Below are 23,825 nucleotides of genomic sequence, written 5' to 3' on the forward strand. Positions count from 1 at the left end.
GAGAAGCAGGCTCCCCGCCTAGCAGGGAGCCGGATGCGGGACTCGATCCCAGGACCCTGGGATCATGACCTGAGCCGAAGGCAGACGCTTAACCATCTGAGCCACCCAGGCGCCCCTATTACAAAGACTATTAAAGGTTACAAATCAACAGTCAGATGAAGAGATACATAGGGCAAGACAGCAAACAAAGGAGCTTCTGTCCTCATGGAGTTTGGGGTCTGGCATGGTCACATGTAGAAATGTTCTGGTTCCCCAACCTGGAAACTCTCTGAACCCCCTCCTTTTTGGGTTTTTTATGGAAGCATCATTACTTAGGCATATTGATCAACTCATTGGCCATTGGTGATTGATTCAACCTCCAGCTCCTCTCCCCTATCCTGAAATCAGCAGGTGGGACTGCAAGTTCTAACCCTCTCTTCCTGGTTGGTTCCCTCATCCCTTGGCCTTTTCTCAAAAGTCATTTCATTAACATAAACCTGGTTGTAATGGAAAGGAATTTGTTATGAATACCAAGACACCCATGTCACCCTGATGTCTCTGAAGCTATGTCAGGAACTGAGAAGGGGAGACCAAATATTATGACAAAAGATGCTCCACTGTGCTTATCACTCAGGAAATTCCAAGGGTTTCCAGAGCTATGAGCCAAGAACTGCAGATAAAGACCAAATATATTTGAGAAATACGTTTTGGTCATCTGAATGTTCAAATATATATGTATATATATTTCTTATAAATCACAATATCACAGAATCTCACACAAGAAAATCATGGGCTCAAATCCTCATTTCTACAATCTCCTATGTAAAGTTCTTAATGAAGCAACACATTATCTTAGACCTGAAACTTTGAGGATACAAAATAAAAATAATCTGAACTTCAAGAGAAAGCAAGAATCCTGTTTTAAATGTATAAAAATGGCTAGTGTTGCAAGAAAATTGAAGAAAACAAGATCACTACAGAATGCAAATAACTCACATTATATGTAACCTGAAGGAATAAGTTTGCTATTGAGCTACTGTTTGTGACTATTTTACTCTGGACTGGATCCTTGGACAGGAGATACATTAACTGCTCAGTAAGGAACTGAACTCTTAAGGCAGGTCTGCCTGTGAACAAATTTCAGCTGTCTTGAATTTTCAGAACCTATATTATGAAGATTTTACAGAGGATTGCAAACTTTTTTACTTAATTCACTTGCTTTATTTCAGCCTCTACATCTTTTTTAAAATAAAGGTTATGGCTGATCTCCCCTTGTGTGGTACAAAGGCAAACTGGCAGAAAACCTCCTGTGTTTTCCCATATATACATTTTGGTAGCTGTTCTCTAACCATGGCCTCTGCAGCCTAGTGTTTTTGAGGTGTACTGAAAGGCCTCCCTGAACCAGCATCTGCCCAGCCACCGTGCCTAAAGCCCTCATGAAATTCTTATGAAACAGATACCCCTGGGGCACCTGGGTGGCTCAGTCGATAAGCATCTGCCTTCGGCTCGGGTCCTGAACCCAGAGTCCTGGGATTGAGCCCCGCATTGGGCTCCCTGCTTCATGGAAAGCCTGCTTCTCTCTCTCCCACTCTCCCTGCTTGTGTTCCCTCTCTCGCTGTCTCTCTCTCTCTCTCTCTGTCAAATAAATAAATAAATAATTTTTAAAAATCAAAAAAAAAAAAAAGAAGAAAGAAAGAAACAGATACTCCTAAGATCTAGTGGAAGGGTATTAACTGTATTAGAGCAAGAGGTCACCAAGGAGGTGATATATTAACTAGTTCACTCATTAGTCTTGATTAGGTTGACTCATTAAACTTACTACCTCCCATAGTCACCTAAACTATGTCTTCCAAGGCAAATTTTCATTAGCAGAGTACCTGGTAAAAAGGGACACAACATATTTTGTTGAATGAATAATGAAACCGAGGCAAAGGTAGACTAAGGCATATTTGTATCAGTGAAATTCCTGAATGGGAAAATAGGGAAGAAATTTAGTAAAATAAAGTCAATGGGCTGATGGAGGGACACTAAAAAAAAGATATGGGGGGCATATAGAATCATGCCCCTCTCTCCCCTCCCTCACAATTTTGTTCCTAGCTGGCCCCAAAATGTCAAACCCATTCTAAATATCTGTATTATAATTGGTTGAGGTCCTCAGACTCTAAAAGCTATTGTAAATAATTAACTTAAGAAAACCACTTTGCCCTTTACCAGCGGCATTTAATTGAATCTATAATAATCTGTACTTTTGCTAATACATTAAGTCTGCAGCTAGTGTTGAAAAAAGACACAATAAAATGGTGAGGAGGAAAGGGGAAATTCCAAATTGTTGAGCCATAATTTATAAAGACATATTTGCACTCCTGGATTCCAGATGTGAAAGAAGCCACAAGGCAAAAGGCTACCAAAAAATTCAAATGAGTGGTCTGAAGAACAAAGATGAACGGAGGTGAAAACATTAGAAGCAGGATAATAAAGGGCCTGGGCTGGACAAAGGGAAATTTTAGAAACTCCCAACAAGAGCTATACATCATTCTGAGCTTATAAAGGTTAGTCCTTCTACCTGGAGAAGGAGCACTAACAGTAATGCATAGTAAGGAGCCCACTATGTGGCAAGGCACACATGATCGTCATACTTCCAAAAAAGACAAAATCAAGAAACTTCAGACGAATTCATAAAATTAACAAAACACTAAGAGAATTAATAAGATATTAAGAAGTTGACCTGGTTTCCATTTTTCTCCCCCTTCTTCCATAGTCCTTAGAGAAAACTTTACTTACAATTTCTTTGCTGCTGTCACAGTATTATTCTTTGGATGCTGGGTCAAAACCCAATTCCAAACTACTGGAATCACTCAAATGCTGGTTTCATGGATTTCTTCTTCTTCTTCTTCCTTTTTTTTTTTTTTTTTTAGCATCCAAATTTGCTCTGCACTGTTAGGCATCACGCACTCTCCAAAATTCACTGGACCTTAAGGAATTCTTTCTCAACTACTTTTTGCTGAATGTTAAGATTTCAAGGTCAGTTGATCTTCTAAAGATGCTTCTAGGTGAGTTGAAATGATCAAAATTCAGAGAACTTAAGACCACAGTGCAAATCTGCAGTTTCTGAGTCCATGATAACGGTGCTTGGATTCAGCCCCACTCATGTCCCTGCATTGCCAAACTACCCAGAACACAGTCTATTCTCAGTTTTAAAAGAGAATGTCAAGAGAGCTCAACAAACATTTACTGAACATCAACTATATGCAAGAGACTTTCGGAAGTGCTGTAAATATAGAGACAGATGAAAGGAGCAAAGCCAGGAATAGGATTCGGTTTCATCTCTCCTCCCTGAATCTGTGCCTCAAAATCACCAGAAGATATCATTACCAGGAAATGACCTTGAAACAGATACTCACATTGTGTCCTCTGCTACAAAAACCAGAATGGTTTTGCGGTCTGTCTCTACATCATGCATCTCATAAAACATGTCCACAAAGGATGAGAAAGAACATATTTGGCATGTGCAGGAATAAGATATCCACCCCTCGTTTTAATCCAGTTCCTTCATTTAGTTACACATCAAGACATGGGTATGATATGCACACAATCTGAGCAGAACGATCAAGTTCCTGACTAAAAGACACGGCTTCCTTTCCCCCTAAGTCACAGCTCATCATTATGTCCGTCAACTCTTTTTTCATAAGCCCTTCATGCTCAGGTGACTCAAGGCAGGTGAACCAACAAACACAAAATCCAGAACTACCTCGCAAAAGATTGACAGAGATGAAAGAAACTTGAACCCCAAGGAATTTTACCTGTTTGGTTTCTCTCGGCTTGGTTCTCTCTAGAAGGCATTTTAACTGAGATAGTCGTCCGCTGAGAAAGAGAAACAGCTGTTCTGAATTGTTTTCCAAATTAAAAATTGGAGTTTCGGAATAGCGTTAATAAAAGTGGAATCTCAGAATTAGGTCAGATCGGGATGTGACCCCAACAAGACTTTGGGGCCAGACATGGCTCTAATTTCCTTTTCCTCGAATTACTAGCTGTGTGGCATGAACAATTAGTTAACCTGGCTCTGAAATCCCTCCTGTGTAGACAGGGTCATAACAGTATTCATAAAGCACCTGGTTTGCCACTTAGCCAATGGGGAGACCCTGAGTAGGTGAAAATGATCTCGGTACAAAGCACTATCGGCAACAATTTCTTTGTAATCTTTTCATTTCTTTGTAATTAGTGTTGCAATTGCAAACACTTATTAATAACATTTCTCATTTTGTGACTGCAATAAAGGACTCTTGCTCAAAGACCATCACTGGGAGAAAAAAAAAGGTACTGCTGCCCAAGTTCAACCCTGAATGATTCTGATGCAACTGGTCTGCTGTGTGTGATTCGGGGATAGAGAAGTCTGAAACCAGCTCAGATGATTCTAACGTGAAAAAAAATAACAAATCAAAAGCAGACAAATAAGATGCTAAACAGCATGACTAGTAATTTACAGATGCCAGAGTTAGCAAATAAAATTCAGGACACTCAGTTAAACTGGAAGTTTGAATAAAAAGACCAATTAATTTTTTAGGGTAATCGTGTCACAAATACTGCACATTTAACTGGATGTCATGTATTTCATCTGGCAATCCTAACCAGTATGATAACTATTGTGCAAAAAAGGGAGAAAAAAGAGTATGTGTATCCAACTGTTTAATTATACATGGATGAAATGGATTTTGAAGCTTTGCTTCTGGGAGGGGAACTAGATAGGAGGCACTCCTTGGGCCTTTTAAATTTTGAACCACATGAAAGTATTATAAAAATTAAAAATAAATAATTTATAATGGGAGGAAGGAATCAATATAGAGCGGACATAACTAATACATATGATACACTTAGAAAACAAAACTGAGAGGAATCTGTCAAAACATTCTATCACCCTCCTGTTTTTCAGTGTAGACATAAATCGAATTAATATTAACAATCACTTGTTGAGCTGCCAGATTATAATTGGAATTAATATCAACAGCCTCCTGTTGAGTTGTTATTACGCTAAGCACTTTACATCCTTTAGTTAATTTAATCCTCACAATAACCCTTCGGGGTTTTGCAAACGAAAAGACTGAAACTCGGAAAGGTTAATTAATTTGCCCAAATCACAAAACTAATGATTGGCAGGCCTGGGGTTTAAATCTAGGTCAGTCAGAATCCACAGCTTGTTGCTTTTAAACACAAGACAATACTGTACTGTCTTCTAGCATGTTGATCCCCAAAGTCAGGAAATTTGTATTTGAGCATGAAAAGCAATGCAAAAAGGAAGAACAATGAATGCACACTTTCATTTTATGCCAGCATCAGTCCCCAAGCTATGAAACATGACACCCCCCCTAAGTATTTTCTTGTTAAGTAAATATACAGCTACACCTCGCTTTATGCAATGCCTATGTTCCAGGACAGTTGTTTGTAAATGACACTTATGCAAATGTAATCATATTTAGAGTAAAACTGGGAGTCTGCTTTTTAAACAAGGTGTGTTAAATTTGGAAGATAAATATGACTGAGCTCAATTCCACTGTTTTGGGGCAGGGCATAAAATGAGATCATCTAGGAATTTGCTAATTGTCCTTCAGAGTTGGGGGTCTTAATATAAAACATGACTGATAGTTTATGTGTGGAGAGGATACTTTGCTAAACTGCAAAGGATTTAATCAGTTAAATTTCTAACTTGAGCCTACCTTTAGCTAATTTATTGTTTAAAAAGCACGAGTAAATATTTGTTATAGAGAAGCAGAATGTCACTTAACTTACCAAACCAATACTATTTTCATAGCTTATCAGAGACAGGAATATGTTAGAGGACTCCTTAGTTTTCTATTGTGAATGGTTTTTAAAAGATTTCTCCAAAATCTATTTTGGGCTACACATCTTACACATCCCCAGTGAGCTGCCTTCTTTAGATGGCAACATGTGGGGAATGGGAGGGAGGGGTTTATCTGTTGGAATTGATGATCAAAGGCTAATAATATTTCAAGAGTCTTTAAAATTAGTAATTTTATAAACAGTTGACCAAAACCTATCATCCCATTGAGAAGAGAGCCACAGACTCTCTTCTGCCAGGATTTCTGTCAGGGGTTGGGATAGGAGTGGCTGAAGGTAGGTAATTGTCCCCTGCAGCCCAAGGGCAACGAGAACAGCAGGCTGAGGTTAAGGCAAGACTTGACTTCCCCATGTTCAAACTGTGTGCTTTCTACGCTACATTAACTCTTCTGAGCAGCCAGTATTACCATGAATTTCCTGAATTCAGGAAAAATCAACTCAGGAATTTAAAACCATGCCCAGAGATGCTGTTGGCCAGGCAATGGCTCCATTTGTCAAAGGTGGCTGCCATCTTGGTAGAGCAGTTATTTGTACCATCAACTAAATATTCTATTTATTTTCCTCTTTATTCCTTATAAAAGGAAGCATTTTCTTTGAAAGTACCATATTAAAGAATATATATAAAATGCTAAATCAACGCTATCAAAGATTTTATCTAAATAGCCAAGAGTAACTGAGGATTTTATATTACTTTTAGCTCCCTGGAAACAGACAGCCCTCCACCTCCCCACCCCTTACCACCCCATACCACACCATGACATGTATTTATTTTTTATATTTACACATATTTGATTCAGTAGATATTTTCCAGAATGCACTACATTCTGGTAAGGTACTGCCAAAGGTAAATCTGCATAAAACTCATATTGCTTCCAATAAATCAAATTGTATCTCCATTTAATTGTATTTATCATATGTAATTGAATCAAGTTTTTTTGTTTACTCTTCTTCATTTTAAAAATAGGGAAATTGAATTGCTTATATCATTTATAAACTATGATGGTTAAAAAAAAAATGTTTTCCTTCAGTTTTCTGAAGCTCTTGTTTTTTTATCCCCTGTAGCTCAACAGCCTATTCTTACTTAAATGTCTTCTTATCTAGAGTCTGGGAAAATATATGTACATTTATTTATGAATAACTATTTTTATCTTAACATTTCTTTACTCACTATTTGAGCCTATATTTCATGACTCCAAATTATATCAGAAAATTCTTAGCACCAGTGGTAAGATGAATTCATAAAAAAAAAAATGAGCACAGATATTTAAAAGAGACAGGCTTGGTGGAGTCAGTTTCAGGTATATCTCATCTCACAATCAACACAATATTTCTAATTAACATAGTGTTCTTAACTGGAGTAGTTTGGTGTGGGTTGGAGGCCATAGCTTTCCTCATTTTTCTGGCATGTTCCATGTTGACTCTCCAATCCACAGGCAAATTCACATGTCCTCTCTCGACAGTGATTTTAGCCAAAAGAGTAGCCTGCTCAAATATATTCCCCCTCCCATTTACCAGAAAACTGGATAATTCCACCATTATAATAATTCCATCTGAAACTCTTTAAAAATGTAAATGTCAGCATAACATGTGTTAAATAGTACCACATTTCACTCCAGCATCCCGGAAACATACAGAAAACTTTAGATCCCCATGGAAATCCTTCACAGAACAATGAGATAGGATTGGTGTCTTAGGCTTTCTTATTGTCAATATAAAAGCAATCATATAAAGTCCATTTCTACATTATTTATAAAACTACAATTAAAAACATTATCCATAATGGGCTTTGTGCCATAAAGTTACTATTAAAAAGTAACAACAGAAAAAGAAAGTGTCTCTCCCAATAAATTGATATACTTTCTTTAATCTGATAAGAAAAGCTATGGTACTCATTATTTTTGTTTGTTTCTGTTGTCTGGAAGATCAGAATTCAGTTTTTTCCTTAATGTTTCCCTGGTTAAACTACTTTACCTTTGTCTACCTCTGGACTACATAACTCTGTTTTTGCTTGTTTGTTCTTGTTCCTTTAGCTACTTGACTGCATTTTCGTCTCTAAACTATCGTAAACGCTTCTGTGGGAGGAAGTAAACACAGTTGATTCTTGTTAATCACGGTAGTTTTGTTCTATAAAGTCACTGCAAATACTGAATTAGTGAATACTGAGCCATTGTTCCCAGGAGAAATACAGGATAAAGTTCCTGTGAGCCTCTGCTCACCAACCGATCAATATAAACCCCGTTTTATGTGTATTTCTGTTAAGGGCACCTTATTTAATATTATCGTTGATTCATAAACATTGAACTCCTGGCCAATGGTACCATAACTCATGCCTCAATGAAGCTTATCTGACACATGTATTTTTTTCATAAGGCACGTCACAGCCTTCCTGCACTTAAGAACACTAATCAGTTCAGCAATATGCTTGGGGGGCATTTTAAACAGAAAAACTACCACCTAAAAAGCACAAAAATGGGAAACATGTGGCATTAAATAAACCATGAAAAGGACACTTGTTTACAGCATGAGACACTGAAAGGTAAGAAACTGAAACAAGACAGCGTCAACTTGTTTGACCTCAGCTGGGAACAGGCCCATCAGGAGACTCAAAATTTTCCCCACGTCTATGCATGTTTGTGAATGACCACAAAGATAACAAGAGTATTGATCTTGGAGTTACAAATAAAGTTTAGCTAGTAGGCAAATGCATAAATCTACAACTGGCAAATTATGCAGATTGGTTGTATGACTTCCCCAAACTAACACTATTATATTGTGGCCAATTAGCCCGTTAGCCACAATTAGAACATCAGATTATGGGGTGGAAAGGGGGGGCCTGAGGGCAAGGGGCCAGGGACAGGTACGCTCTGATTCTCTGGTGGAAATGAGAGAAAGGTTAGAGCAAAGGCAAAAGGAGCAGGTCCCAGGGGAGTAGCCAGGGAGTCCGACGAGGGACTCAGGTGGAGAAGTAAGGTGAGCCTAAAATGGACAGCATTAACCGATTTCACAACTGTACTTTTTCCCTCTTGCAGTGACCCTTTTATTATACTCATTATTGCTTCACTACGGGAATTCGGGGGGGCTTTTTTTCTTCCCCAGTAGATTCCTACCCTAAACTTAAAAAAATATGTCAGGCTAGGGTGCCTGGGTGGCTCAGTTGGTTAAGCGACTGCCTTCGGCTCAGGTCATGATCCTGGAGTCCCTGGATCGAGTCCCACGTCGGGCTCCCTGCTCGGCAGGGAGTCTGCTTCTCCCTCTGACCCTCCTGACCCTCCCCCCTCTCATGTGCTCTCTCTCATTCTCTCTCTCTCAAATAAATAAATAAAATCTTTAAAAAAAAATATGTCGGGCTATATGACCGGGTATTGTCATGCTAATACGTCTCGGAAAAGAAGCCTGATACATAACGTGTTGATTTTGGCCAAACTGTTAGTAAAAGTTGTAACAACTGGTTCTCAAGGGAGACTCTTCTTTCTAGTTGATGATGAGAAATGTTATTAAACCTGGAAAAGCCACTCCCATTACCCCCACACCTCTATTTTCACAGTGACACCAACACAAAACACACACTAGGCAAAAACTGGTAGAAAGGCAGGTTGAGAAAGACACATGTGACATTTGTAGGACTAGTAACAAAGCAGATCAGTCTCTTCAGTTAGGATGCTGCACACAGTAGGTCCTCCAGGGATCAACTATGTTCGCAGTAGTTCGACATCAAAACTAATTAGCTCATGAAATAAGTCAAACAGAGAAAGACATGTATCATATGACCCCACTGATATGAGGAATTCTTAATCGCAGGAAACAAACTGAGGGTTGCTGGAGTGGGGGGTGGGGTGGGAGGGATGGGGTGGCTGGGTGATAGACATTGGGGAGGGTATGTGCTATGGTGAGCGCTGTGAATTGTGCAAGACTGTTGAATCTCAGATCTGTACCTCTGAAACAAATAAGGCAATATATGTTAAGAAAAAAAAGAAGAAGAAGAAGATAGCAGGAGGGGAAGAATGAAGGGGGGGAAATCGGAGGGGGAGACGAACCATGAGAGACTATGGACTCTGAAAAACAAACTGAGGGTTCTAGAGGGGAGGGGGGTGGGAGGATGGGTTAGCCTGGTGGTGGGTATTGAGGAGGGCACATTCTGCATGGAGCACTGGGTATTATGCACAAACGATGAATCATGGAACACTACATCTAAAACTAATGATGTAATGTATGGGGATTAACATAAGAATAAAAAAATTTAAAAAAAACTAATTAGCTCATGAAGTAAAAATTCGGTCTGTTTTCCCTCTCTATTTGGCTTATCACCAACACTAATAAACCCTCCTGGATCTTTCCCTCAGCAAAAATTACTGGGAATATTAGCACCAGCGAGCTCTGTAGATATTTCAACTCACGGCTATCTGTCATGGTTCATGGTTAATTCAATGTCTTTTTCCACAAGGTTATTTCTCATGGAAGATACTGATATATAGAAAAACCATAATTGTACCTGTGTTTTATGCATGAATTTGGCTGGTTCTTAAAGTCACACCCTTGTTATTTCCGACCCCACCCCGATTACTATGACACTGAAGCCATCTCATGGTTATGGAATGGCTTTCCCTCTAGTTCTGTGGTACTTGCACTCCCTGGGCTTTATTTGGACTGTGATCCTAAACCTATTTGAAGGAGCAATTGACATACAGATTCTAGCACATGAGGGATGGTTGCTCTAATATTCATGGCTTTAAAAATTATTTTAATCTTGATTACCTAAAATGGAAGAAAAATGTATAGCTCCAGTTTGGTCAAAGTTTATAAAATTGGAAGAAATTTTTCAAGGAAGTCTTCATCATTTCCATTTATACTTCAGAAGAAGAGAAATAATCCCCCTGTTACCATATGACATTCTAACATGTTGGAATCAAGTAGACTGAGCTGAAGGTTAGGATATGTCTGATTTCCAAACAAGCCAGTTTGCTCTGCTTTATTGTGTAATCGTTTAATACTGGTCCCCTGGCCCAGCTGATAATAAAGCAGGCAGACACCAGTGTGGCTTAAATGTTCCTTTATTCTTACTGGTCAGCAGGGGCCATGCTAATTGTTCAACATTTTCAATATTACCCCTAGTCCCTGGGGAACCAGGAGCGGAAACAGGAGAGATGAGTTTGAATACACCCCCGATGCTGTTTTGAAAACCACTTCAAGTGCAAGTTCTCCTGTCAGAAGCACCTTCTTAATATAGGGTAGCTTAGCACTACTAGAACAAAAAAATAAATTTTATTAAAAATCTAAAATTATAGGTATACTATTACCACAAAACTTTAATACATATTAAATATAAAATGTTTAAATATATTAAATAGAAGTATTAAATAAATGTATTAAATACTAAATAGGAAAATTAAATATTAAAATATAAAATATTTCAGAAATATTTAAACGTGGCACAAGGTGCTAATTTATTTTAATGCCCTTCTGAACCTCAATCATCGGAAAAAGTTGTAGCACAAACCCCAGTCAGATTATCTACTCTCTGACACAATATCCAGTGACAAATGGTATATGTAAATTTGAAGGGCAGTGATAGACTTTAAAGAGTTTTAGAGTCTCTGTTCATTAAAAAATAATACAAATGCAAAAAAACTACAAAGGCATGAATTGAAGATATTTACAACACATATTTTTGTCCGAAACTAGCAAATCTAAGGTAAAATGGTTGCAGCACCCCCAGACTAAGAATATTTTTTAAAAAGGCATTTGCTTTTTTAAAAGTAAAAGATAAAACCTAACAACAGCCATAAATATCTTAAACTACATTGTAACCAATGTTTTGATTTCTGCTTTGACCCATGCCATAGTAAAAAGGATTTCTTTTTTTTAAAGATTTTATTTATTCACTTGAGAGAGAGAATGAGATAGAGAGAGAGAGCATGAGAGGGGGGAGGGTCAGAGGGAGAAGCAGGCTCCCCGCTGAGCAGGGAGCCCGATGCAGGACTCGATCCCGGGACTCTGGGATCATGACCTGAGCCAAAGGCAGTGGCTTAACCAACTGAGCCACCCAGGCGCCCCAAAAGGATTTCTCCCTAAGCTCTTTATATGCTCCTAATGGTTATTTTATTTATTTATTTATTTTTTGTCTTTCTTGATATTATCATCTAAGCTTTGATGGACTTCAGATTGCCTGGATAAATCACATTATACTTAAAAATTAGTTGAAAATATCTGACTAAATTTCTGTTCAAACATAAAGCTTTATAGAAATCTTTTTCTGAAAAATAGTTCAAAACCTCATGTCTTTGAAAAGAGACTGGAAATGAATTCAGTGCATTTGATTAAGTATTCTAGTAGTTCTGCAAAAAAAAATTAAAATTAAAATAAAAAATCCCATAAAACCCTTCTAAAAATTCCTATAGTTATCTGACCTAGGTTTTTCTTATGGTGGAATAAATAGAAGACTGCTTACACAACCCTTCTTACAAATAAGTGGGTCAACTATTTCCATGTCAGTTTTCTAAATTTCACTGACTTGAAACTATTATTTGGAGATAAGCCAAGTACGGATAGAAAACCAGGTCCAAATTTTCCCATGATGAACTAATTAGTTTACTTTGGGCTATTTCTTACATAGCAGCCTTCGGCTATCAGACACTTGACCTACCTTGTTGCTTGACAACACTTCCAAATATGTTAATGTGGCAAATGCGGGACTCTGTTTTACTTACTATAATCAATAAGGTATATTTTTATCTCTAAGGAAAGTCAAACTGTTACCTTTGTGATTTCTGTGAATTAAGTCCTCAATTCTGAACCATTTTATTTTATGTAGTAAGTCGGTTTTTCTAGACCGACAGGTTAGAAATTGGACTGAATAGTATACTGGTGTCTATTTCTGAAGGTAACAACTCAGAGGGCAGTAATGGTTTTAAAGATTACTCTGAAGTTACCCAGATGCAATCAACCAAGAGATCTTTGGTGTCATGTATCTAAAAATTTGGCCATTTAGTTTGCAATTCTGGGCCTGGACCTGTTTAGAGATCATGCAGCCGTTTATAAGCCTATCTCTTATGCTAGCAATTGGCTGAGGTTGGCTCAGAAAAATGCTACCATTCCTGATGGAAAAAATGCTTCGGCTAGTTAATCAATTACAATTACTTCAGTCTGCAGACTAACCACAGTATCTGCCACCTTACCACCTGAGTCTACTTACATATATTTGTAATGTTTATCCATGAGACAGGAAACAGAGAACGTACTGTCAAGAATATATAGTCAAGTGTTACGGACAGTAATGGTGAGCAAGTCTCCAACTCTATCACAGGCCAAGTGCCTTCCTGAGGATTGACTTAAGAGACTCTACAGAAGGACACCAATGACCCTTTCTGCAAAGGGATGTGACTATATTTTCACAACTAGGGATTTGAACATTTATCTAACCCAGGATTTGCCCTTAATAATGGAAGATTTTATATGGTAGCTGCTCCAGAATTTTCAGGCCATAGTATTACCAACAACATGGACCACATTAGCTTCTATTTATAAAGTTCTTTCTTGTCCCAAATTGTTCCCCTACAATTCTATTCGTACGCCTACAACTTCTAATGTTATGCATGCCTTTGGATTTTTGCTACATAAAGTAAATATGCTCACTGAGAAGAGTAATTCATTAGCTGTTTTCAGTCATAGCTACTTTAGCAGAATTTAACTCATCAGAAAGACTGGTCAACAAGCCACTAATTTGCCGTCTTAGAAGCAACAAAATATCCAAAGAGAGAAAAATGGGCTCTGAGATAAAGTTCTGAAAAAGAACAATTTTCCCTTGCCAAGTACTAAAAAGGAAGTTCTTTGCTCCACTTTCAATGAATGTCAAAGAAAAAAAGACTCAAGGAGACAATTTTACCTCCGTGACAATATGGACTATGTAATAAAATTTTTTGTCCAGGCAGGAGTTTAGGGGCATAGGGAATGCTTGGCCTCATAAGAAGCTAACTTACTTCCAATTATGTAGGAGAAGCTAAGGATATATCATTTCTCTAAAATGTCTGCAAAAAAGAATCTTTTATTTCTTTCTTCATAAAGCTTCAGGACAAAAGCAACTACTCTTAAGAATGTTATGGATTTACTTATAGACACCATTGCTAGAGTGTAAATGTACTTCTGGAAACTCAACACTGGAATGATTATCATAAAAATATTTATTCTCCTCTTTAGTTCTAGTCTCAATTCATTTCAGATCCAGTTAAGTAGGGTAATTTCAAAGTAATGGGAATAAAGTGATATTTGCTGCTTAAAAAAAAAATATGGAAGCAACCTAGTGTTCATCATAGATGAATGGATAAAGAAGATGCAGTATATATACACAACAGAATATTATTCAGCCATTAAAAAGAATGAAATCTTGCCATTTGAGACAACATGGATGGACCTCGAGGTTATAGTGCTAACTGAAATCAGTCAGAGAAAGATAAATACCATATGACTTAACTCATGTGTGGAATTTAAGGGGAAAAAAAACCCCCACTAATGAACAAAGAAAAAAAGAGACAAACAACAACAACAACAACAAACCAGAGTCTGAAATTCAGAGACCAAACTGATGGTTGCCAGAGGGGAGGTCGGTGGGGGAATGGGTGAAATAAAGGGGATTAAGAGTACACTTATCTTGATGAGCACTAAGAAATGTGTAGAATTGAATCATTATATTGTACACCTGAAACTAATATAACACTGTATATTAAATATACTTAAATAAAAATAAAATTAAAAATTAAAAAAAAAGATATTCACGATCTAGTCTACTCCTTAGACTTTTCCTTTTTTTTTTTTTTTTTAAGATATTATTTATTTATTTGACAGAGAGAGACACAGCGAGAGAGGGAACACAAGCAGGGGGAGTGAGAGAGGGAGAGGCAGGCTCTCCCCTGAGCAGGGAGCCCGATGCGGGGCTCGATCCCAGGACCCTGGGATCATGACCTGAGCCGAAGGCAGACGCTTAATGACTGAGCCACCCAGGCGCCCCTAGGCTTTTCTTAATTAGTGCTGGATTTGGTATATGTTCTCAGTATCTGGGAGTACTAGAGAGCATATCAGGCCAAGAGAAAAACCTTAAATAGATGAAAATTTTTACTCCTGTCCTTATATGCCCTTTTCCTCAAGACCCTGTGGTTTGGAGAAGACCTTACTGTCACCCACATCATCCAGTTCAATTTTGCCTTTAAATCATTCCTTGGGCTGATTTTGGCAATTGTGTTAAAAGAAACTAGACTCATAAAGATCATGGCTAGAAGACACGTGAGATATGTTTGTTTACTTTAACCTTCTTTCATCTTTTTCATATCTTGACAAATAAACTGCATAAATGTCTGAAACCTCAACAAGATACATGTAAAAAAAATTATCCCAAACAGAAAGTGGTAGTAAGAAAAAGTAGAATTTGTAAAACTGTGCCCATTAAAATGAAAATGACCAAACTTTTGATGTTCTTACACAGTGATCGAGATTTGAAAACTGGTGCATTAAGTGAATGCATTCTTTCAGTGGTATATTTCAAAGCTGAAAATGATGGTGGTGGTTGTCAGTCTTTAATCAAGGACTTGTTATCAATGCAAATTTTCATCCTTGACAACGATATCAAAGAGTTATAACTGATAGTGATCTACAAAGGTTCATCATAAGTTACAGATTTTATGAAAAACACACTTGTGCAGAACGAGATGTTGTAAATGATGTATCCATAACAAAGAATGCTTCACACACCTGGAATCCAGAAGGGAAAGAGAGAACACCTCAATTGGACAAGTGGGCATGCAGAATATTCTAATACTAGTTACTTAATAATCAGAAATACTTGAAATGGAGGGTGAGAGGCAGTCATATGGTTGTATAAAGAATGTTTTTAAATGTAATAAACTATTCCCAGGAGTTTTTCAAACAGTGAACTAGAAAGCATATTATCATGGGGATAGAAATGGGATGGGAAAGAGGGGGTAGGAGAGAGAGAGAATGTCTCCCTAAACTTGTCAGCCACTTGACATATTTGACAATATTTTACATATTGTTGGAAATTGTAAAAGTAATCATTATTAGAGAATTATTCTTTAACTCCTAGAATGTCAAGATACTTATTACATTTTGGTAAGTAGATCTTGGGATTAAAAGTGACATAAAGTCAGTCATAGCAGAGCTAGAACAAAGCTCCTGAATAAAATGAAGAAAATAATTGGTTTTTCAAATGATACTGGCTGGGTGTGAGTTATTACAGCATGATATTAATAAGACCAAATCAACAGATTCAATCCCTCTGGGAATCTGTTAGGTTTTTCCATTCCATGGCACTAGAACACATTCCTAACTGAGATACTTGCCATTTTTCACAAGTGGGTGCTGAGAGAGAGTACAGACCAGAATTCTAGAGAAAGGAGGTGTTACTCGAAGTGACCACTCCACAGAAAGGGATAAATGATGTCATATTCATAAACTAAGAGCTAAAGGCATCTTTAATATACTCTTCCAATTTAACAATAATGATAATAAGAATGACAATAAATATATATAATTAGATATAACCTTACACTTCCCCTCTTCTCAGAACTTAAATGTCTTCATTAGCTAAAGCAGATCAGTGCTTACAGAAAAAGAAGAAAATCACAAGTCTGATGGTATGACTACTATTTCTCCCTGAGAGATGGCACTTGGTCTTATGGATTTAGTCAGCATATCTCAGTTGCTGTCACCAGCCTGACCTCTTCTGGGAGGTTCAGATTCCAGAAGCCATTTCCCTGCACATATCCAATTGAATGAGCACAGGTATTCATGTGCAATGTATCTTTCTCCCCCAACTAGCTTCACCTTTTTTATACCTAATTTCAATTTGGGGGACCACTTTTCGTTCATCAACTGCCTCCCTAAGACCAGCAATTGAGACTTTATAAAAATTTCTTCTTTCTCCCAGTAGATGGTCAGTGCCATTCTTGTTCATTATTTCTCTAATCTGACTTCTCTTCTCCAAGCTTACAATCACTGAGCTAACTTCAGATGTTACTTCCCACTCCTAACTTATCTCTCTATAGTCTTAACCCCCTTAAATTTATCTTCCTGTTTATTATCACAATACTGCATTGAAAGCACTAAGTTAAACCTTAGCTGGTGACACTAAAATTATCTGTTCACAGATCTCTCTAACATACCAGATTCTCAGTTCTCCAAGAGCAGGAATTGTCTTATTCAGCCTTTTACAACCAAAATACCAAATATGCTGCTGACATATCAGAAGCACTTCGTGACTTTTTTCAATGAAAAATTCAGATATACAAAAATTATGCCAGAGGTTAAATTGCTATTATCAGTTTTAATATAATGAGCAGAGGTTTTATTGCAATAAATACCACTGTCAACTTTGACATAACTAGTGCCATTTTCTCTAAAGTTTATGCTTTCCAGGTAGAATCTGTGCTCTCCAAAGGGTGTCAATAATTCTTTGAGTTCTTATTTTCATCTTCTGGATCAAGTTATCATGCACAATAACATGTTTACTGTAAAAAAGACTAATTCAAAAGCAGTTTTGAACTATTTCTTTAATCCTATTCCAATTTCTACACACTTTTAAAAAACATAGTTCCTGAAAAATAAGACAAATAAAACTGCTTCTACTGTTTACAAAATACCAAGATGCAAACACGGATTCTTTCTTTAAGTATAGAGTCACCATTTACGAATTTGAATTCTTTTCTCTTGAAATAATTCTCTGTTCTCAAGCTGCCAAGACTCTCCTTGCATGTGGATATTTACTATATTGATTTTAAGAATCCACATTACTGCTTTAGACCGATTGCACCAGACTTCAAGACTTTATTCACAAAAATCACCCTGATTCAACACTTTCCAGGAACTGATAGGAAGCTAACTTCTGGTTTCCTGGGCCTCACGCATGGGTTTATTTTGAACGTCAAAGTGTACTTTGAGAGAGTGACAAACTGTAAGGAGTCAGAACCATGCAGACCACACTTGATTAGAAACACTGCTGGGAATGAGAAAGAAGAACATTTGTGATTCAAGGGAAATCCATCTTCGCAATAACTCAGTTATTATCACACAGTCGTTTTACAGAGAAAACCACAGCACAGAATTCAAAGACTTCCTCCCAGTTTGTACCGGAAACAGATGCACACCAGACCTTCTCCAGGTCTGCAGAGGAGACCAAGTCCGGGGCTCGATGCAGCTTTCTCCATCAGACGACAGCACACACAGGTCCTTACTCTACACTTTTCATCTCGCCCTCACATTTCTCTAGAGATGCCCTTATCCCCAGATACCAGGGATTAGATGAAGGGTAAGATAGTAGGGATAATAAAGGTCCTTTGGTGCAACCTCCCGGCACAGGCCATCTCCACAACAAAGAATTCTTGGAGTGGTGCATTCCTTGGTCTTCTTTGGTTTTACCCAGTTCCTGCAATGACTTCCTGAGTGGTCTTTCCAGCCTCACCTGACGCCCCTCTCTCCACCCCCTACCTTCCACTTAAACCCCCTGTCAGCTCACTGAATGCACCAAGCTCTGTCCCAGGTGGAGATCTCGGCAGGGGCCTTGGCTCTGTCTGGATTGTTCTGTCCTAACTCCCCACCCACCTGGCACCCAGACATCTTTCAGTCTCAACTGAAACATAAGTTTCCTCAGACAGGTCTTCTTGACCAATCCCAGCATTATTCTTTCCCATTTAAAGAAGTTACTTGCGGTCACAATAACTTCTCAACTTCCTTTGACTTTAATTTTCTTTTAGTGTTATCAATTCCTTCCCATTTTGGAACACTATTTTCTTTTTTGTAGAAAGAAGAGGGAAGCACAATAGAAACTGAGTAATTCTACTTTCACTCACATCCATCAACTTCCTTATTCACCGCTTTGCTTTAAACAATGCTAGAAGAATGGCTCTCCTCAGCATTTTTTCCAGGCTTCAGCCCACTCTGGGTTTTACTCTTCTTCATACTATCTTGACAGCTCACAACACCTTTGTAAGTATTTCTAATTATGTGTCCCTTTGTTCATCTGTTCTACAAGCCAGTTTTTTTTAAATGGATTTTCCTAGAGCCTCTATGTAGCCTCATGAATTTCTCTAGTGGTCTCTCTTTGAGGATTTTGCAAAATGCTCTTTCCAGCATTTGTTAAAGTTAGTTTATCTGAATTCCTTATTTTAAGAACTCTGTCTTCTGTCAAAGTTGCCCGTGATTCCAAGATGCCACAGGCAATTATCACTTCCTGGTCCTCATTTCACTCTGCATCTTTGCAACATCTGACCCAAGTGACCATTCCCTTTTTTGGGAAACACTTCCTGGCTTGGGTTCCATGATGACACTCTTTCTGGGGGGAAAGGGGAGTTTTTTACTGGCTCCTCTGCAAGATCCCTCGATGTTAGAATAAGCCAGAGCGTGGTCCTTCAGTGACAGCCTCAAGACCAGGGGTCTAAATAGCATCCATAGACTCTTTATTCCCAAATTTCTATGTGCAGCTATGACTTCTTCCAAGTGCTCCAATTTCTATATCCAAAAATCTCCAGTGGATACCTAAACATACCTCAAAAGACTGAAAATGAATTCTGCATTTCCCTTCCAACTTTGTTTTTTCTCTTAGCTTTATCCACCTTAGGAAATAGCCTCACCATCTGTGTTGTATCTCCATACAAAACCTGGTGATCGTTTTGATTCTTGCTTTTCTTCAGCCCACCCCTTATCTGATTTGTCAGCAAGTCCTGTCAGCTCTGTCTTCGAACAGGTCCTGAATCTCTTTCTTTCTCTCTAGGACCACTGTTCCAACCTCGATTTATGCCACTGCCATCTGCTGGCATAGCCCCTACCTGGTCTCTCTTCCCCGCTCGCCCTGTGCTACATTCTCTTCAAGAAAGCCAGGGTGATCTTTTAGAAAGATGGCCTTCTCCGAGGCTATTCCTTTGAATCATACAGCATGCTCCTTCCCCTCCCAGGTCACTCTCATTATTTCATATTACATTTTTCTAAATAGCACTGAAACTTGTATAATTACTAATTTGTATATTGACTTAGGTGTCTATCTTTCTAAGCTAGAATGTAATTTCCATGATATTAACCTCTATTATCCACTGGCTTAGAAGAATACCAAGGCTCAGAGTATGCCTAGTCTCTTGAATGAGTTTTCAATAGACAATATCTAAATCATAGTGTCTTCTCACTTCATTCAGAATAAAAATCAAAAGTCAACATGTTTTTCGGGACTTTCAAAGCCCTCTGTGATGTGGCCCCATTATCACCCCTCCCCCATTTCTTGTTACCCCAGCCCCCCCTCCAGGTGTTGCAGGCTGCTTTGCTTCCTGGAAGATGCCAGGCAAACCCCTGCTTGTTACCCTTTCTGTCTGGAAAACTCTTCCCCCTCACAACCACGTGGCTCACTCTCTGACTTCCTTCAGACCAATATTCAAAGATCATCTTCACAGTAAGTCTTTCCCTGGGCACCTGATCTAAAATTTCAACACCCGTGGGGCCATGCCACTGACACATTCTGCATTCTTGTATAAGTATAGTATATACTTACATATATACTTATATATAGTATAGATTCAGCTTGCATGTGTCTTGTTTATTCTCTATCTCCCCAGTAAAAGGCAAGCTCTATGGGGCCAGGGATGTTAGTCTGTTGTCTGTTTTGCCCAGTTCTGTCCACAGAGCCCAGAATAGTGCTTGGTACTAATAAATATTTGTTGAATAAATAAACAAGAAACTTAAATTATTTTTCTTAATACAAGGAGCAGTTGTTTACTTAAAAAGACAACTTATTAAAGATATTTTTGATTATGTGTTAAACAGAGTTTTAGTCTCATTATTGGTAATCTAGATAAGTTTCCTTCATTCAAGGAGGACCTATGAGAGAAGGTTAATATTTTTAGAACATGAATAATGACTATGTGAAACTAATTAAGTAATACTCTCAACTCCATGTATGGGGTTTACAATAGGCTTTATTATGCTTAGTGATGTTGCTACATCCTACTACTATATCATAAACTTTAGCTCTAGGTAACCTAATAATGAGTAAAAAAATCATTCTCCTTTAGACAGCAACTCTAGAAAGTGACATACTCTTCATGGGAAATACCTGGTTTGTCCTATCTATTTTTACTGTAATTGTTTTCCTGCATCTCGACATTACAATTACTTGCTTAAGAGCTCAACTATTGGTTAAGCTACCTTGATGAATCAGCTTGAGAAACTAGATTAATTGTGAGCTGAGCTTTATGTGAATAGTTGGTCTATGTTTCATGCTCTACTGATCTAAAAGACCAAAAACCTAACCTGAAACTTCTCAGAGTGAGGGTGGGAAAAGAGCAGATTTCCCCACCTGGGGTTTTGGCTGACTTCCACTTTTCCAGAAAAAATAAATAAATTAATTAAACAGTTAACTAAATGAAAAGCAACTCAGAAACCAGTAAGTAATGTTAGAATAAGCCGGTGTGCCAAGGAGCTGGGAAGACCCATGTATTGGGGCTACCTTCGCTATCAGGTCAAATATCCCTATTCCAGAAATGGCCTGTGAGAGTTGTCATTTGCTTACATTTGACAGATTCCCTTTATTCTTTCTTGGCAACTATGAGAACAGGCTCATCCAGTTTCATCTGAAATGTTTTGTTTTCCTTTCGAAAGCAATGATGGTAACATTTTATGAGAGGCCCATAATCCTTAAGCAGAAAAGCCTCATTAATACGAAACTATCTGTCAAGATGACCCTTTTTTGGTCATCCATAAAAATTCCCTCTTGCCTTCAAGAAGGGCTGATCCCATATGGGTAGAGGCTCATGCTAGGAAACTATGAAAAATAACTCTTTAGGGAGAATGGCACAAGGGAAGTATGGCTCTCAATACTACAATGTGGACTTTATAGTAACTTGAAAAGTCAACAAACTTAAATGCCTAAGGCTATAAGGCCAAAGTCCATCTTTTCTATTAACTTCTCAAATTTAGAACTATACAATCATGCATATAAATATATATATTCATTTATAATATCACTGAATATGCGTGACTGTAACTAAATATTAAGAATAGTACACATTTTTGGGGCGCCTGGGTGGCTCAGTTGTTAAGCGGCTGCCTTCGGCTCAGGTCATGATCCCAGAGTCCTGGGATCGAGCCCCGCATCGGGCTCCCTGCTCAGCGGAGAGTCTGCTTCTCCCTCTCCCTCTGCTGCTCTGTGTCTCTCTCTCTCTCTCTGTCAAATAAATAAATAAAAATCTTAAAAAAAAAAAAAAAAGAATAGTACACATTTTAAAAAATAGAACCAAATTAAAATTCATAGCTCCTGTTATGTTAAATGATAATTTTGTTGCTAGTAACCCTGGAACCACATTTATTAATTTGGGCTTAATTTAATAATGTATCAGTTAATCAGCTGGAACCTTATACCCTTAATTTTAAATCTTGAAATAAAAAGCCAGTAAACATGTTACAGGGGTGGTGACTTTAACCAAACATGGCTTTTCCCTAGTAATACAGCCTCCAGCTTTCGCTAGTCACCTGCCTCAGCATTTTTCAAATAATTAAATTATGTTGCATTGGGTGGGAAACTCTTGGAAGCTAAGGCACTGTGGCCACTTGAACAAGCACACATGCATACACCCTAATAGCTGCCATGCGTGGATCAGAATTTGGAAACAACTGAGCGAAAAAAAACCTGGAAGACAGAAATTACTTTTGATTTGTCTGCTGCTACCACACCTGAGGAAGTGCAAAGAAATGTCTATCACTTAGCTGGCTAGGCTCACTAAAATACTTCCCCTTCTCTAAACATATTATTATTATTATTATTATTATTATTATTATTATTATTATTATTAATCATTTTGGCCGGCTGGGCATACAGATGGAAGGAAACTGGCATTGCTGTGACCGGTTTTTGGGCGGGAGGGGGTGGTGTTTGTTTAATCCTAACCAGCTGTTTGCTGCGGAAATAGCCGAACAGACACGGCCGGCTCGGGTTCCCGGGGGCTCCCGGGGCGGCTTCACGGCGCCCCGGGGGGCGGGGGGGGCTGCCGATCCGCGCGCTCACGCCCCGCACCTGCTCGCGCCGGGCACACGCTCCGCTCCGCTCGCCCTTCTCCCGGCCTGCAGCTCCCCATCCACGTCTCACTTCCTTCTGGCAGGCCGGCCGCTGAGAACCCCCGGAGTGGGTGGGAACGCATTCCAGCAATAACAGCCCGGCTTCCCCAACTCACCAGCCTGCGAAGTTTCCTCTGCGAGAGGGCTGGGTGTCAGGTTTCAGAGGTCTCCTTCCTCTCTCCCAAGCCCTTGAACTCCGGGGCTCCCACGCCAGCGACCACACGCGATCTGCTCTACAGGGCGACGCTCAGGGGGACAGCTCCTTATTTTCCAACCTGCGGCTCGGGATCGGTCCCCAGCCCCTGCCCGTCGGAACTGCCAATGGCAGGACGTGTAGCACCACCCCTGAGTTGGCCGAGCCGCCGGGATCTGGAAGGTTTGTGTGAGAAGGCGTGTCTCCCCGTCCTAACGCGACGTGCCGAGCTCACCTCGGACAAATCTTGCTGGTGACTCAAGGGCGCTGGGCTCCTGGTTGTATTCTCCACACTGTAAGCCCGAGCAGCGAGCTCATTTTTATTCCTCTATTTTCCCATGTCTTCTTTGATATCTCTTATTCAAAGAGCCCAGGGCACTGTGCGAACTTCTTCCAAGGCAGTGCATTCTCTCCTCCCAGGGGATGTCTCATTAACAACGGGGAGAGCAAGGAACTGCCAGTGGAGAACAGAGAAGTGCCCCGGGAAATAAAAGGGGACCTAACGAAATTAGTGCTTTAAAAGTTGGGACCTGTTAATGTGAATACATTAATCAGTATACACCATCCTAATTGTTTGCCTCCTACCGTCACTCGAGACCGGTAGGATAGTAAATAGAGGTCATGTCTATGAGATCAAAGGAAATCAAGAGCGTCCACATTCACTGAATAAATAATTATGAAGTCCCTACTATGTGGCACGTTGTTCTAGACA

General features: G+C 38.9%; 1 protein-coding gene across 1 annotated transcript in view; it reads right to left on the reverse strand.

The window, feature by feature from the left end:
• The window catches only part of RAB27B (RAB27B, member RAS oncogene family), a 51,652-nt gene extending 28,422 nt beyond the window's left edge, over positions 1 to 23,230 (reverse strand). Inside the window, exon 1 of the mRNA XM_021686136.2 lies at positions 23,037 to 23,230. The gene's annotated coding sequence lies outside the window, so the exon portion shown is untranslated. The remainder of the gene's footprint in view (positions 1 to 23,036) is intronic.
• Between the last annotated feature and the right edge of the window lie 595 nt (positions 23,231 to 23,825).

This window comes from Neomonachus schauinslandi, chromosome 14 (assembly GCF_002201575.2).
Source record: "Neomonachus schauinslandi chromosome 14, ASM220157v2, whole genome shotgun sequence".
NCBI classification, from domain to species: domain Eukaryota; kingdom Metazoa; phylum Chordata; class Mammalia; order Carnivora; family Phocidae; genus Neomonachus; species Neomonachus schauinslandi.